This window comes from Castor canadensis, chromosome 15 (genome assembly GCF_047511655.1).
Source record: "Castor canadensis chromosome 15, mCasCan1.hap1v2, whole genome shotgun sequence".
NCBI lineage: Eukaryota > Metazoa > Chordata > Mammalia > Rodentia > Castoridae > Castor > Castor canadensis.
Window position 1 is genome coordinate 46,693,626 of NC_133400.1, and position 15,375 is coordinate 46,709,000.

Below are 15,375 nucleotides of genomic sequence, written 5' to 3' on the forward strand. Positions count from 1 at the left end.
GTCATGTCTGTATGGTGTCCTAGAGACTTCCTACACCTGGATTTGAATCTCTTTCTTGAGTTTTGGTAAGTTTTCTGCTATTATTTTGTTAAATATTTAAGTTTCCTGTGCCTTTGGCCTGTACCTATTCTCCTCTATTAATGCCCATGCTTCACAGGTTTGGCCTTTGGATGGATTTGTGCACTTATTGCATACTCCTTTTGCAACTCTATTCCATATTCTTCTGTTTATCCTTTAACATCTATTTTGTCTCTGAGCTCTGAAGTTCTGTTTTTCACTTGTTCCAGTTTGCTGGAGTGGCTTTCAACAGCATTTTTTATTTGACTTAAGGAGCTTTCTGTTCCCAGCATTTCTGTTTGATTTTTTTTTTTACTTTGAGATTTTCTATATCTTTGTTGATTAGTTGCTTGGGGCCTTTAATCCCCTCTTAGCTCCCTCTTGACTAAATTTTAGGCTTTGGGCAGCTTAGTTGTTAGCTGAACTGCTCTAACATTTCTGTTCACAAACCTGGAGGATTTACTGAGCAATTAGAAATTCATGGATTCAATTGTGAATCAGTAATTTACATTATATGTAAATTCCTTGGCAGTATTATCTAAAAACAGTGGGAATTGGGCAAATACAGTTATCTACATACAGCTCAAAACTTAAGTAATGAAATTGATTATAGAAGAGGAGACATGGATGATGGAGTCAGGGGAAGAAAAGGTGTGAGGGGTGTATGTTGTGGGATAACAAGTCCATAATGTGTGTAAAGGAAAATTCAGTTATTCTGTAGGAGGATGCTCTTGTCATGGATTGCAGAAGAACAGGAAGGATGAGGAGCAATGTCTCCAGTTGTTATAATAAACTACTTTGTGAGTGGTTTGTATGGAGTGGGCAGGGCAAAGGGGGAGAAAAGGAGAAGAGAACATGATAAAGATAAGAAAGGAAGAAAAAAGCATAAAACCAAAAAGTGGGGAACAAGAGAAGAAACTGGGACAAGGGAGGGATAAACAAATTAGAATTTCAGCAAATGGAAATAGGAGATAAATAAAAGAATTAAAAATATATTTATTGCCCAAAATTATTTATTGTTGTTTTGTGGAGTGGGCTTCCTCTGAGATCAGTGAGTGCACTGGATGTTTTCTTCTGATTTCTAATACAGGTGGTGTTCCTTCTGATAATGTCTTGCTCGGGGTCCTTGCTGGGCTTGGTGACAATTGATGGTGCTCTGCTCCACCAGACACATTGGGGTGTAATTGTGTACTTTATTGTGGTCCCAGGAGGAGATGATATGTGATCACAGGCAAGCCCCTGTCACTCAGAGGTGAAGCCTAGGAATTGAAGTTAGCCACTTAGTTGAATATTCTTCTCTGGGAAGGCTGTTAGTTTCAGCTTGCTATCAGTTTCTCCAAGATGTTTGAATTAATTCTTTTTTCCCCAGTCTACACAGCCTGAGTCACCACTCCCCACACAGGCTAGATCAGACCAGCACTTTATAAAGATGGTCCCAAGCTGTGGTACCCCTCCCACACCAGGCAGGGCTGTTGGTTTCCCTCCATAAATTAGACAAACAGCTTTGCCCAGGAAGCTTGCAATCAATACCCTCAAGCTGCATTGGACTATGTGCTTTCCTCCAGAGCAGATGGTTTTGCACCCCCACCTGAATGAGTTGTAGCATTGCAGGTCAAAGGCCTGGGTCACAGGCAGATGGCATTCAGAGCTTCTATGTCCATGAATTTGGTGGGTCTAGGACTGCCCAGGAACTTTCAGAACTGGTTCTGGAGTTCCCTACATCTAGTTTTTGCTCTTTGGACAGTGACAGGAGAAGAGCCACAAGCAAAAAAAAAAAAAAAAAAACCAGAAACACACAAAAATGGAGAAACAGCTACTGGTGTTCCAGTGTGACAACAACCACAGCACCTGGGCTTCTGGTCTATTTCATGCTATTATAAGGTAGTTTAAAGTTAGTAATTGTCCAATGGATTGCCTATTCATTGGTGATATCTTACATGGTAGAGAAGCCAGATTCTCCAGCCCTCAGTACCATGAATTCAAAGTTTTCTTTCATAGTTGTGAGAACTCAGAGTATTGGGGTATGTCAGCTATCCTTCATCGTGGTGTCCCTTGCTTTGTTATTTTAATAGGGTTTGGCATTTATGCTTTGGCTGGTCTGAACTCTGATTGTCCCATTTATGCTTCCCACATAGCTGGGATGATAAGTTTATACTACCACACTCACCTTTTTATTAGTTGAGATGGGGTTTCTTTCTTTTTTTGTTGGGATGTGGTCTGAAATCAAGGCTTCACACTTGCAGAGCAGGCACTCTTCTGCTTGAGCTACACCTTCACTTAATGATGGGGTTCTTTTCAACTGTATGCCTGTGCTGGCCTTGAATCACCATCCTCCCAATCTCCACTTCCCAAAAACTAACATTATAGGCATGAGCCACCACCCCCACCTTCAAGTATTGTTGAAATAATTGTTGTCTCACTATCTTCCCAATGAATTATGTGTATGGTCTAAACAATTATGGTAACATTGAGAGAAATAATGAAAAGTTGACCACTATGTTCTCAGGACCAAGATTCTCTACAAGGCAATTGGAGGAAGCAGAAAACATCAATGCAAACAATCTCTTTCATTGAGCTAATATTTATTGAGAGACTATCATGGTCTTGACTCTGTTTTATGTCAACCAATGGGCCTACAACAATGAAAGAGAAAATCTCAGCTTCTATTTATTACAGGCTTTCATAGATAAGGGCTTAGAGACATCAGAAGGAAAATCATGGTTGAAAGAGTAGCAAGATTCTCAAAGGGATGCTAAATGAGCTCTATATACTCTTGACACTTGAAGAGCCTAGCTTGAATACTGCTAGAGAAAAGAATGTTCTAAAAGCAGAATAGAAAGTTTTGTATTATTAAAATATTTGCTGAGAACCAACTGAGAATGTCAGATGATAGAATTTGAAAAGTAAATACTCAGGAAGTAAAAGATGTGTGATGAACTGGTCCAAAGACAGGAAAACATAGCAAACGCACTGGAGTTGTTTAAGTTAGTGCATTTTTATCACTAACAAATTATGTTCCTTTTCATTTGGAGTTGGAATTATCTGATGAAGCTGTTTTTTAAGATGAAGGCTGTAGTAAAACCAGTAACACTGAGAAGAATCTGGAGCTGTATTATAGTTTATTCAAAGATTGGTATCATCTGTCACCAGGAAAAAAATGACGATTTTGGAAAATAAGGTAGTATGCATTCTGGAAAGATGTTTAACATGTATATATTGTTACAATTAAAGATTCTGCTATGCATGGTGTTATATGTCTACATTCCTGCACTTGTGAGTCTGAGGTAGGAGGACTGTAAGATCATGGCCAGGCTGCTGTGCATAGAAAGACCTTTTCTCAAAAGTTTAAAAAACTTAAAAATTGATGCTTAAATGAGAAATCAGTTTTATAAGTACATGAGGAAGAAGTTCTATGTGAAACATATTTTTTTTCTGTTATCTGCTAAATACCTGAGGGTAGTATAATGTATTTCCAGATAAGTCAAGACCTTTGTTTTTGGTAAGAGAATATTCTCAATTCACAAATTTAAAAAAGAATTAAATGACATAAGAGACTTTAGTGTTATTTGAAAAGCACAATCTTGGTGATAGATTTTATCACTTTATATTGGGTTCACATATTAATTATTAAAAAATTCTGGGATATGATGAGACATGGAAACTATTAATGATGAATGAAAACTTTCATGCCACTTACTTTCTACTCTGGGAAGAAAGTTCTATTCAGTCCCTCTCTAAGAAAAAAGAGAATAGGCAGAGGAGGAGGAGAAGGAATAAGAAGAAAGAAGAAAAAAAAGGAGGAGGAGAAGGAAAAGGATGAGGAGGAGGAGGAGGAAGAGGAAGGATGAATTGAGGGAACTCTGCACCCTCAAAGATCTAACATTTTAATGATGTGAGAGCTAGCAGTAAGTTATGAAAAATATGATAAAGAAGTCAGTTATGTGGTGTTTCAGAAGGTTTGAAGTTCTACAGAAGAAATAGGCTATGGTGAATGGAATCAGACTGAGGAAAGGGAGAACAGAGAGGTGATTGTATATTCAAAATACATGGTCAAAGAACTGTGATATTACAAGATTTGAGCTAAGACTTGAAGGAGGTAAAAAGAGCACTTTATGCAGGGAACAGCAAGGGGGCTCAGTATGACTACAGTGGAATGCCTGAAAGGATGCAAAGAATAGATCATGAGTGCAGCAGTCAGTGAACCTGTGCAGACTGTTTTTCCCCCATTTTTATTAGAATATATTTGTTGCACAGTGGCAATTTATTGTGTCAATTCCAAATAACCTCACATTGAACATTGTTTACATCATCCTCACCATCTCCTCCTGTGACTCCCCCAACCTGCTCCACTTAAAGCAATTGCAAGTGGATTCATTATTCTCTTTTGTATATGTATATGAAGCTGATCAACCATATTTCCTCACCCTCATCTCCTCTATTTAACCTATCCCTCCCACATATACCCCCCACACTGTACTTATTTTACTGTCCTGTTTTTCATTATTAATTCCAATGTCAATATTCAAAGGATTTATAGCATTACTTGACAAAATGAAAACAGGAGATCACAAATATAGAAAGCAAAAGAGCCAGGAAAATCATGAATAGAGCAATGAAAGGACACTCATGTTGCCCTGGTGCTTGAGTGGTGAAAGAATGGTGATTTATGCTTCAAGCCATTTTCAGGGTGGGCCTCAAGTTGTTGCAGTTCACTTGGCTAGACCCAAGTTATCAGTTGCTCCCAGGATGACTGAACTCTTGAAACTACTGTGGTAGATCCCCCATACATTGTATTCACAGTTCTCATCTTTTATCTTAGATAATCAAACATGTTGAATTTTGTCCTGAGTGTCTAAAATGACTTTGTCATTTTACCTATCCATGATTCTTCTTAGCAACCTATATAATCTCCACTCTTTTGATCATCTACTCCCAGATCATATTCCTCCTCCTTTCCCACTTACACTTCTGCCCCTGTTCTCCCATCCAACTTTCAGTTTCTTTGGTCAAATGTAGACTTTGATGCCCACCTCTACCAATGAAAACCAAGGAAGCTGCATCTCAAAGCACCAACATCCTCTTTATTGCTCATCTACTAATCTATGACAACACTTAAGTTTTTAAAATACATTAAAATAATTAAAAATTCATCTACATTTTTATCTAAAAGATTGTATGTAGTTATATATCCATATATTTATATAAACTTATGTATATGTATATGTAAAATCATTTGGTATCTATGGTGGTACCAAAAATCTTAGGTGTTCTTACATTACATAACCATAGTATTGAGAAATTTCCAGTTCTTTTTCCCTCCCGATGAAAAATTGAAGTTTTCCCAAAAAAGGGTATTTGGCAGCATGCTCACGATCTTGCTGAGCCTTCCTTTTCATGGCCTCACGCTCTGGCCTCTGCTCTTTTGTGATGGGGCTTGACATTACTGGCTCAGGCACATTGGGTTTCCTCCATGGAATGGGTTGCAAGCTGAAATCATGCAGTAGAAATTGGGTTTGTAGCTTCGGTGGTTGCTGGATCTTAGTCACAGCAGTGGAAGCAGGCTCCCACTGGAAAAAAGTGGAAGATGATGTTTTGTAGGGTGTAGGTCTAGCAGCAGCAGACTGAGATATATTTGGCTGAATAAGCTTGGTCAAGCCCCGTAGTGTTGTATTGGTTGAAATTGGTTGAGCTGGTTTGACAGGACCAATCGAAGATGTGTTGGCACTAGCTGGTTGAGATACATTGACTGCCTTAGATTGGGCTGTGTTAGAATGAGGCCGGACAGGGTAAGATGCCGAGGGCCTACACGAAGCAAGAGACTGTGGTCTGCAAGAAACAGGTTGAGGCTGAGGCTTGTCCAGCCTTGGAAAAGCTAAAGGTACCAACTTGACCTTTCCAGGAGGGGGCAGCTCATACTGGGATGGAGATGGACATTCCTTGCCAGCACTGCTATTTTTGTTCTGGGCTTTGAATTGAATTTTTCTAGGCTCTTTGCCCTCATGTGGGATACGCAGCTGTGATTTGATAGCTGGAGAATACTGGGAGCCTTTGGTGTTGCTTGAATTTCCCAGGGCCCGACAGGAAGACGGCCCAATGTTCTTATCAGTTTTCTTCCCCAGTGCATGAAAAACCTGCACTGATTCCAGCAGGTGCATGCCCAGGGAGCTTTGAGGCTTGGTAAAATTCTCTTGGCTAAACTCAGACTGATTTTTGTTGCGCTTTGCCTTGGGAATGGTTGTCTTCTCTGACTTCCTTTTGCTCCCTGTCTGCTTACTCTCTTCAGTTTTATTGGAGAGGTTTTCTCTGATCTTTTTGGTATCTTCCTGTCCCTGGCCTTTAGCTTTGCTGGCCCTGCTGGATGTGGCTTTTGGAGGTTTGTTGTGAGAATGCTTGTTGATGTTCACAGGAGGTCTGTCACTGGATGCAGCAGTGCACACAACCACTTCTCCCTCCAGCAGGCACTTTTGGTTCTGGTGCTGAATTTTGGCCTTTGGAACTCCATCCTTTTTTCTCAGTGGGCCAGTGGGATCCTTTATGATGCTGGACTTTTCCACCTTGATGTTGTTTGTATCATTGGCTTTGACAGCTGTGGCAACTTTGGATTGTTCCAAGCCTGTCAATGAATTGAAAATGGGCAAGATGTGAATATCTTCCACCAATGTAGCAATGTCTGCAATACTATTGCTAGACTCATTCCTGTTTTTAAATGTCCCTTGTTCCTCAAGACTTAGGCAATTATTTCAGAAATTGGCATTTGCCGAACCAGACTTCCCCTTTTACCCCAAAAGTCTAATGTAGGCCAGAAGTTGGTGAATGTCAGAAATTTCTAAAGGAGTATGTGAGGATTAATATTTTTTGATTGGGACCTAGAAGGCATCCAGAGGCTTTGAAAGCTTGGTTTTAATTTCAACCAAATTCTCATTGTCTACTTGTTTGTTGTATGGGGCTGGAGACAAGACCACGGTATTGGTAGAACTTTGGACTGGAGCAATTAATGAAATGTCCCCATGTTCATGTGGTGGGTTACTCTTAAGTATCTGAGCATTTATACTACAGCAGGACTTGAGGAATTCTGGAGATTGTGGAAGGCAAAATATCGGGCTTGGTTGGAGGTTGCAAGTCTAGGAATTCTCCATCCCCATGGAAATTTCCATCAGTAGAAGGTAGTCAAAAAAGGAGCCAATCCATGGTAAGTAGGATCTCCCAGCTATACACTAATGTAGCAACCAAGTCCCTGCCAACAGTGAGCAAAACCTTTTGACTGACTCTTCTTAAGACAATGGTATACCCTCTGTTAGGTGATAGGTGATTAGTGCTTGAGATGCTACTGCTGGTCTTTTGATGTAATTTTTCATAAGATTTCTGTAAGTTTAAAAAAGTGAAAGTGATTGATAAGAAGATGAAATGTTTTGTGCTTGTGGTTTGGCTTAGTAGTAGAGCACTTGTCTCCTATGCTCTTGGCCCTGGTTTTAAACACAAGCACATAAAAATGAAAATAATTTTTTAAAGACTTGCATTCTCATAAATGGTACACTCATTTCTCTCTGCCCTCCTTGTGAATACAAGAATATGGTAAACCACCAACTAGGGAGATAAAGAGGAGTCCTTCCTCATGAAATACATAAAGAAGGGCATGCTGTGTGCACACTGGGATCCTTTTAGAACATCACTTAAAGCAAGGAAATTAAAGAAAATTAAATGGAAAATGAAGGTTTGGAAATGTTTTCCAAAGAAATCAGAGCAATTGGTTAGGGAAGATATTTAAGTTACATTGTAGGGGGTTTGCCAGGGCAGAGAGGCCTATTCAGTGTGCTTCTAAGTGACTCTGAAATGCATCATGGATGCATTACAGAGTTCTGCTTTTCCACAGTTATTTACTTATTTAATTTTTGGTGTTTGTGGGATTTGACTCAGATTGTAAACTTGTGAGGCATGCACGGTACCACTTCAGCAATGGCCTCAGCCCTCCACCTTATTTAGAATGTGAAACTTCACAGTCCTGAGTGAGAACAGTGATTGAAATCTCAGGACTTGGACTCTTCCTATCTGTGGACTAACCACCACTCATCTGAAGAGTTGGCTGTCCTTTTGAATGCTAACCATTCTTTTCCTTTTTTGACCTTTGTACTCACCTTGTAAACTCAAATTTTCTGTGATGGGTTGAGCAGTCCCAGAGTGGAAGACTCCAGAGGTGGAAACTGGTGTTATAATGTTTGTAGTCTGACCCTCCTTTTGTACCATCACCATTTCTGGTTGCGGGATAGAGGCCCTACCCCCTGCATACCAAACAGTGCCATAGGTTTGCAGGCTGCAGCCATGTTCTAGATATATCAGAGGCCCCAATGTGTTTTGATCATAATAATAGACCTCACTTCTTTCCTGGTAGGGAAGTGACAGGCTATGTCCTTGATTTGCAATATGAGATGGTGCAACCTGAACAAAGTTGGCGGCAATGATGGATAGAGGGGAACCACTGTGTTGGCAGCTGAAGTAGAGATCTGGCTCTGGGCAGTAAATTGAGATGACATGGTTATGCTAGAATATTGGTAAAGGTAGGCACTACCCATGAGTGACTGGAAAGAGGTGTCAGAGACTGATGGCTCTAGCCATGCTGGAGTGACATCTGGACCAGAATCTCTGGAGAAGTTGCAGACTCTTCCTGTTAGGGAAGTGGCATTGCTCAGCACAGGAAGAGAGACCTGTAGAGAATTGTCAATTCCAAGCAAATGTGGATTTTGGAAATTTTCTGTAGGAAGAAAGAGGGTGATGTAAACTGATGAGATTGACAAACTCTCACTTTATTTGCTGACCACTATTAGCTTAAGGTTGTTGTAAACCAGAAGTCTCTAATACCATTACTCACTGAGATACCAAAAATCAAACAGTGTAGGATGCCTGTAACTGGTGAAGCAGTTTGGTCCTCTTCTGATGAACTACCTTTGTCTAATTTGTGCACAGAAGATCCAAAGTAGCCTGGTTTCTACATTGTTCCGAAGACTAAAAGCAGCTGTCTCTTTATGCTTTTTTCATGAGGCTGCCCTAGTATGATCTCATAACTATGTTCTAGAATTGAAGTATTTTAAGACTAAGATATCCTTAGAGAACTTCTAATATTACCACTGTATAAGTGAACAAACTGAAGGCCTGAGAGGCCAGACCTATGCCTTCAAGTTCTCCCATCAAGATCTCCCACTGCTGGGAGGTGGTAGCATAGGCCTGTGATCCTAGTTATCTTGGAGGCAGACATTAAGAGGATTATGGTGTGAAGTAGGCCCAGGAAGTAGTTCAAAAATCACTTTCTCCAAAATACCCCCATGCAAAAGGGCTGACAAAGTGGCTTACTTGGTATAGTGCCTTAATAGCAAATATGAGGTCCTGAGCTCAGACCCCAGTACAATGAAATATCTACTTGTTATCTGTATCATGTTATAGAACCTGACTCTCTTACCAGGTACTGTCCTCTGAGAAAAGACCAAAAACCAGGAGAAACAGAGCTTTTAATAATTGATTTTTGTTTTTTTATTCATTAGAGACTAGTATTACTAGCTAGGGCATGACTCAAGCCTGTAATTCTAGCTACTTGGGTGGATGAGATCTAGAGAATTGTTATATGTGACCAGCATAGGAAATAAAATTTCACCAGACCCCATCTCAACCAATACCTGTCATCCCAGCTATGATGGGAAGCATAAAGTAAAAGCATCACAGTCCAGTCCGGCCCACGCAAAACGTGAGACATATTTCAAAATTAACCAGAGCTAAAATGGCTGGTGGAGTGAATTAAATTGTAGACCCCCTGCCTTGCAGTCAGCAAGCCCTGAGTACAATCCCTAGTACTGCCTAGAATGAAAGAGAGGAAGGAAGGAAGGAAGGAAAGAAGGAAGGAAGGAAGGAAGAAAGGAAGGAAGAAAGGAAGGAAAGCAACAGTATGCTATTCCTTCACTGTCTCATTTTCTTTTTGCAAGTCACACGTCATTTCATGGAGTTCACTTACAACAGAGACCAGGTGGTAAATGTACAGAGTCATGTTTAACCTTGTAAAGTCTGACTTCTGATCCTATGTCAAAATAACTACCTGAGAGATAGTTTCTCAAAAATAATTCTTTTTGGGAAAAATTTACTTAAACTTTGTCAGCCACAAGTGTCATGCAGCATTACTGAATTTTTATCAATACTTCATGTATTATTATTCAATATTATTATCATTTAATATTAATAGTGGTATTCAATCCAAGAATAAAAGTGACATTTGTACATGATTTGTATGGAGGAATACATAGTAATCTATGCAAAGATAGACAAACTACAAAAACCAAAAAGGAATAAGTAGATTTTAATGTAAATTTGGATATGTAGTCAGCATCGAAACTTCCTAGACTGGCCTTAAGCTTACAATCTTCCCTTCTCAGTCTCTGAGTGGCTGGGTTTACAAGCACCAAACACCACACCTTGATTTCTTTTGAATGTATTTCTAATCATTACATAAACACAGAGAAACTATATCTTTTAAAAGTGTGTAACAAGCAGATAAATGCAGGAAATATAAACATTTAGGAAGTCATATTTTATGCAGAGCAATGTTTCAATAAATGGTTGTATGAATCTGGGTGCATCTGTAGCCACAGAACTGTCGATTTCTGAGTAGAAGAGTTGCTTGAGCTCAAGTGTTTGATGGCAAATTGAGCCTCATAGCAAGACATCATCCCCTAACCAACAAATAAAACAAAACAAAATAAAATGGAATAAAGTTGAGAGTAAAGCAAAAAATGTAAAGGAATTATGTTATGGTGCTCAATCATATTTTTCTGAGTATTATCTACCATGTAGCAGATATTAATCTTACCAGACAGATAGTCCAATTAATGTAGACACATAAAAATCAGAAAAAACATTTAAAAAGTGTTTCAGAAGATAATTAAAATTTCTATATTTATCCTCAAAAGCTAGCTAATGGTCATCTTCAACTTATAGGAAAATATCATACCTAAAGTCTGAAAAAATTACCACTAAAATTCAACTGATGCAATGAAAAAATTTTGTGTGGTATTTCATGAAATACTAACTGAGGGCCTTGTAATTGATAAGCATGCACTCTGTCCTTGAGCTACACCTCCAGCCCAAAACAATTCTTTTAAATATTGAAAATTCAAATGATTTCACAACTTTGTTTTAGATAAATGTGGAATTAAAGATGTGGAGACTGACTTTTTATTTTTAGAAAGTTCTTTCTTTCGAATCTTGTGTCTAAAAACAGTTATTGACTATTAATAACTGTGTATTCTGTTTTAGGAAGAGAGTAATTGGGCTGGAGGTATAGCTGTAGTGGTAGAGTGCCTGCCTAGCAAATGTTAGACCTTCAGTTCAAACCCCAGTAGTGTCAAAAAAGGAAAAATATTATTGAAAGATTAAAAGTAGCTTTAACTTGAAACTTTCTACTGATTCAAGTTAAGATGCATGATTTTTAAAAATCCATGTATTTTAAAAATCAGAATGAAATAGGACACTGATAATTCTGTTATACCAGCCTTCTCTATAGCCCCTTCTTAGTGTGTTTATTGGCAGAATCATTTCTAAAATATGTCTCTAAATTATTCATATACAAAACTGTCAAGTGTCATCTGTGTCCAGAGTCAATAGAAAAAATATAATCAAATGGAACTTTTCTGATTAACTGCCTTTATGGGTGATACCCTATTCTTCTCTTATTTACCTTCCTAATCCAGCAATACAAGCATTTCCCAAAACTAACTTCAGTTTGTTTTGCTCTGAGTAGATTTCATTCTATGTGTGTTGTGTGTTAATTTAAAAATTTTTAGTTCTCTTCAAAATACTGCCCCAGGTCATCTCTTTTTTCTTGAGAATGTCTCCCTCTTCTGCATCTCTTTCATTGTTAGGCTTTTTTCTTCCCTCACTTTTACATCTTCTTCACCCCTCCAGTTACTCTTGGCTTATGCTTAATGAAAACAATCCCAAACTTCCTTACTCTAGAAAATCTTTCCTTCATATAACTCAGTCTCCTCCTTCTTTCCTTCTTATGTCTCTTTTTACCTAGTTTAAACAGAAAATTCCAAAACCCAAAGATAATTTTGGTCCTTGTAAATTTGAAACACAAAAGTGGAGGTATTAGGGGAGGGATTGACTGTTGTAGATGAAACATATTGGCATATAGTAGTCATTTTTAATACCATCTAGTTTTTTCTCTGGTTCTGATGAAACTAACAGTCTCAAGAAGTCTCTGATTTCACTATTCACATGCCCTTTACACTCGATATTAGAGGAGGGAAAGGAACAGAACGCGGGCCTAACACCATCCTCATGTAGCAGATGAGGAAACATTTACTGAGTGAGTATACAATCAGTCCAAAGTTACATACCTAGTAAAGTCAAAGCCAGAATTGAAATTATGTTCCCATATATCTACTGTAATACTCCCCCTCCCCATTATTCTAAGCTGTTTTACTCTACTACTAAATTTAGTCATGGATGAAAGCTATTTTTTTCATTAGTTTTCAAAAGCTATGTTTAAAAAACCTTTCTTTCCTTACCCAACATGGTCAGAGAAGTGTTAACATCAACTACAGATACAAGAAATGAGGAGATGAAACTTGTCTGGGTAGCTGAAGCTGTTCGGTGCGTGTGTCAAGTCCGAAGGACACTAGTAACTGGTCACTGGTCACTGGTCACTTGCAATGATTCAAATTTGTTTACAGACAACTCCATGGAAACCCCAAGATTCTACCCACGTGGCAGGAGGCTTGGTGGGCAAATGATGTCATTGGCAGTTTAAAGCTATGAAGTAGCCAATAGCAAGACCCGATTCCAAACCACAAAGCCGGATTGGTTGGCGCTTATAACAGTAGAGCTATAACAGCCCCTTAATGACTGAGCTCTGAGATGCTGAAGCCCTGAAAGGCAGACATGATAGTCTGTCTTTACACTTTTAGGGGAATCATCTCAATGGTTCTTTTAAATATTCATTAATAAAAGTTATTCATAATTTTATATTTTACATTCTAACACATACTAGAATTATATAATGCATATATAGTTAATATCCTTGGGGAGGAAGGAAAGACACATTGAGGTTTAGCAATTATAGTTATTCTGAAACTATTTCAATTGATTTGAGTAGTGAATTTACTGGGTAAGGTAAGGATTAAAGCACCCTTTTTTGTAACTTGATTGAAGTGTAAGGTGAAGTTCATTGGGTGCTCCTTGTAGAATTGATATGATCCAATCTTCTTTTCTTTTAGATTCTTCTTTCATAGCCTGTCCTGGGCCTGGGCTATGTTGGACTTGCATTTTCTTCTCTCCTTCATTGTTTGAATTGTTTCTTGGACAAGCCTTGATTTTGCAGTCTGACTGGTATGGATGCTACTTCCTGTGTAGTTTCAGAAGCAGGGGTATTCTTTTCAGAGCCACAATGCTTTGAGAAATAGACTCTGCCATTAGAAGCAAATACCAGAGAGTCAAAAGATCCAGAGGCAAAGATCCAGCTGACTTTACCTCATCTGGATTTCAGTCACAATATGTTGCTTCATAATTTGCCATCCCTGGCTCCTTGGGCCTTGTGGACATCCCACACTCAGTTTCTTTCATCCCTCAGAAAAATTAAGTCAGTTTCTGTCCTTTTTAACAAGAAAAACTATTGTGGCAGTTACTGTAGTTTCTTCCCCGTTGCAAACAGCTAGTATAGAATCTTGGGCCTCTTGCATTCTCTGTCTGCCATGCTTGGGTGCAAGGTCAGGAAAAATAGATGAATAGTTAGAGAAAAAAGAATACATTAGTGGAGCACAGTAAAATTAAGAAAAAGCAGATTCATTAGAATGGTTTTGGATTCTGTGAGAAACAAATCTACACAACTTGACCTCACCTTGTGTTAACATAAAAGTTCAGTATCTTTTATATTCTGAGCTTACCCTGCTCTGTAACTATCCATTTTTCTGCTGCCCTCCCTTGTTATTCTAAATTTACTTTCCTTGAATCCATGTATCTGATATTTTCTTAGATATTAATTGAGAAAGAGGAATGTATCTGTTATTTTGTTAGATATTAATCGAGAAAGAGGAATGTCATAGGTGTCTCTTGGAACTACCCACTATACTTTGAAGTATTCTCATACATTCCATAGTAAAGTGGATAATTATCTTTAACTGTTTAAAAAATTGTTCTATGCTGTGTATGATAGTGTCTACTTATAATCCAAGTGGATTAGGCCACATGATCAGAAGTTCAGTGATAAATAGCAAGACCTTGTCTCTAAAAACCACACATGCCACACATGCACACACATACATGCCAACGTGTGTGTGCACATGCTCACAAACAATTGTTCCTAATTTGTAATGGAAATTCAATCATGATTAAGTAACTGTGTATTGTTTTACTTTTGTCTAATTCCAAAAATGTATGGATCAAAGAAACTGACGTCTTAAATGTAGCACTAACATGTATCTATCAAGGAAAGTTTTAGAAATTTTCAAGTCTTGATAAAGAAAATTTTTCAAGGTAGTATATTTTAAATCTTTTGCCAGTAGAATTTTCAGATGACATTTTAAAATATCACTTTCTTCATTTATGTATTGATGATTCTCTGCTAAAATTTAACAGTTTAGAACATATGTTTAATTTCTACTTTTCTAAAAGTATATAATGCAAAGTTCATTTTAAGGAAAAATATGCTTAAGTGAAAAATGGATTATATTCTATGAAATGTATAGTTTCACTAAGAATTACAAAGTGATGCATTCAGTATAAAATATGTTTTGACTTATAAACCTGTTATTAATAACACAAAATTATCAATGTTCTGAAGTGAAGTATCTTCAGAAGATCAATATTAATTGTACTTTTAAAGCTATTAATCCAAACAACTTAACACTTCTATATGATCAAAAGTTAAAATAAGTAGGTATTTTATTTTACTTATGAGTTTTAAAGGACTCTTTAATCTAGGCTTAGTCTCTCAAATCTTATTTAAACCCCACATTTGGTATGTGATATATCATTTTATGATGAGGTGCATTGTTCATGTTGAACATAACTAATAATGTTTGTTTTCCTTCAGATGCTGCAAGGGTTGAATGAAGCAGTAACTAGAGATCTAAATGAAGGTATGTTGCCAACATTTATGAATTAACCTTAGATTAATTGATTCCTGAAATAACCATTAAGTAGCAAATGACATCCTTCCCTTTGTTTTCATACACTGGTCAAATGAAAGGTGTGATAAACATAACCATTTTTAATGAAGTATATGCGCATTTCTCATTTATTCAGGCAAATCTCAAAACATCTTTGCATCTCTTTTTCTGTTTC

At 37.9% G+C, this 15,375-nt stretch overlaps 1 pseudogene; it reads right to left on the reverse strand.

Annotated features, from left to right (window-relative positions):
* Window positions 1–5,327: 5,327 nt before the first annotated feature.
* LOC109678328 (uncharacterized protein C2orf78-like) lies at window positions 5,328–14,374 on the reverse strand (annotated as a pseudogene).
* Window positions 14,375–15,375: the final 1,001 nt, after the last annotated feature.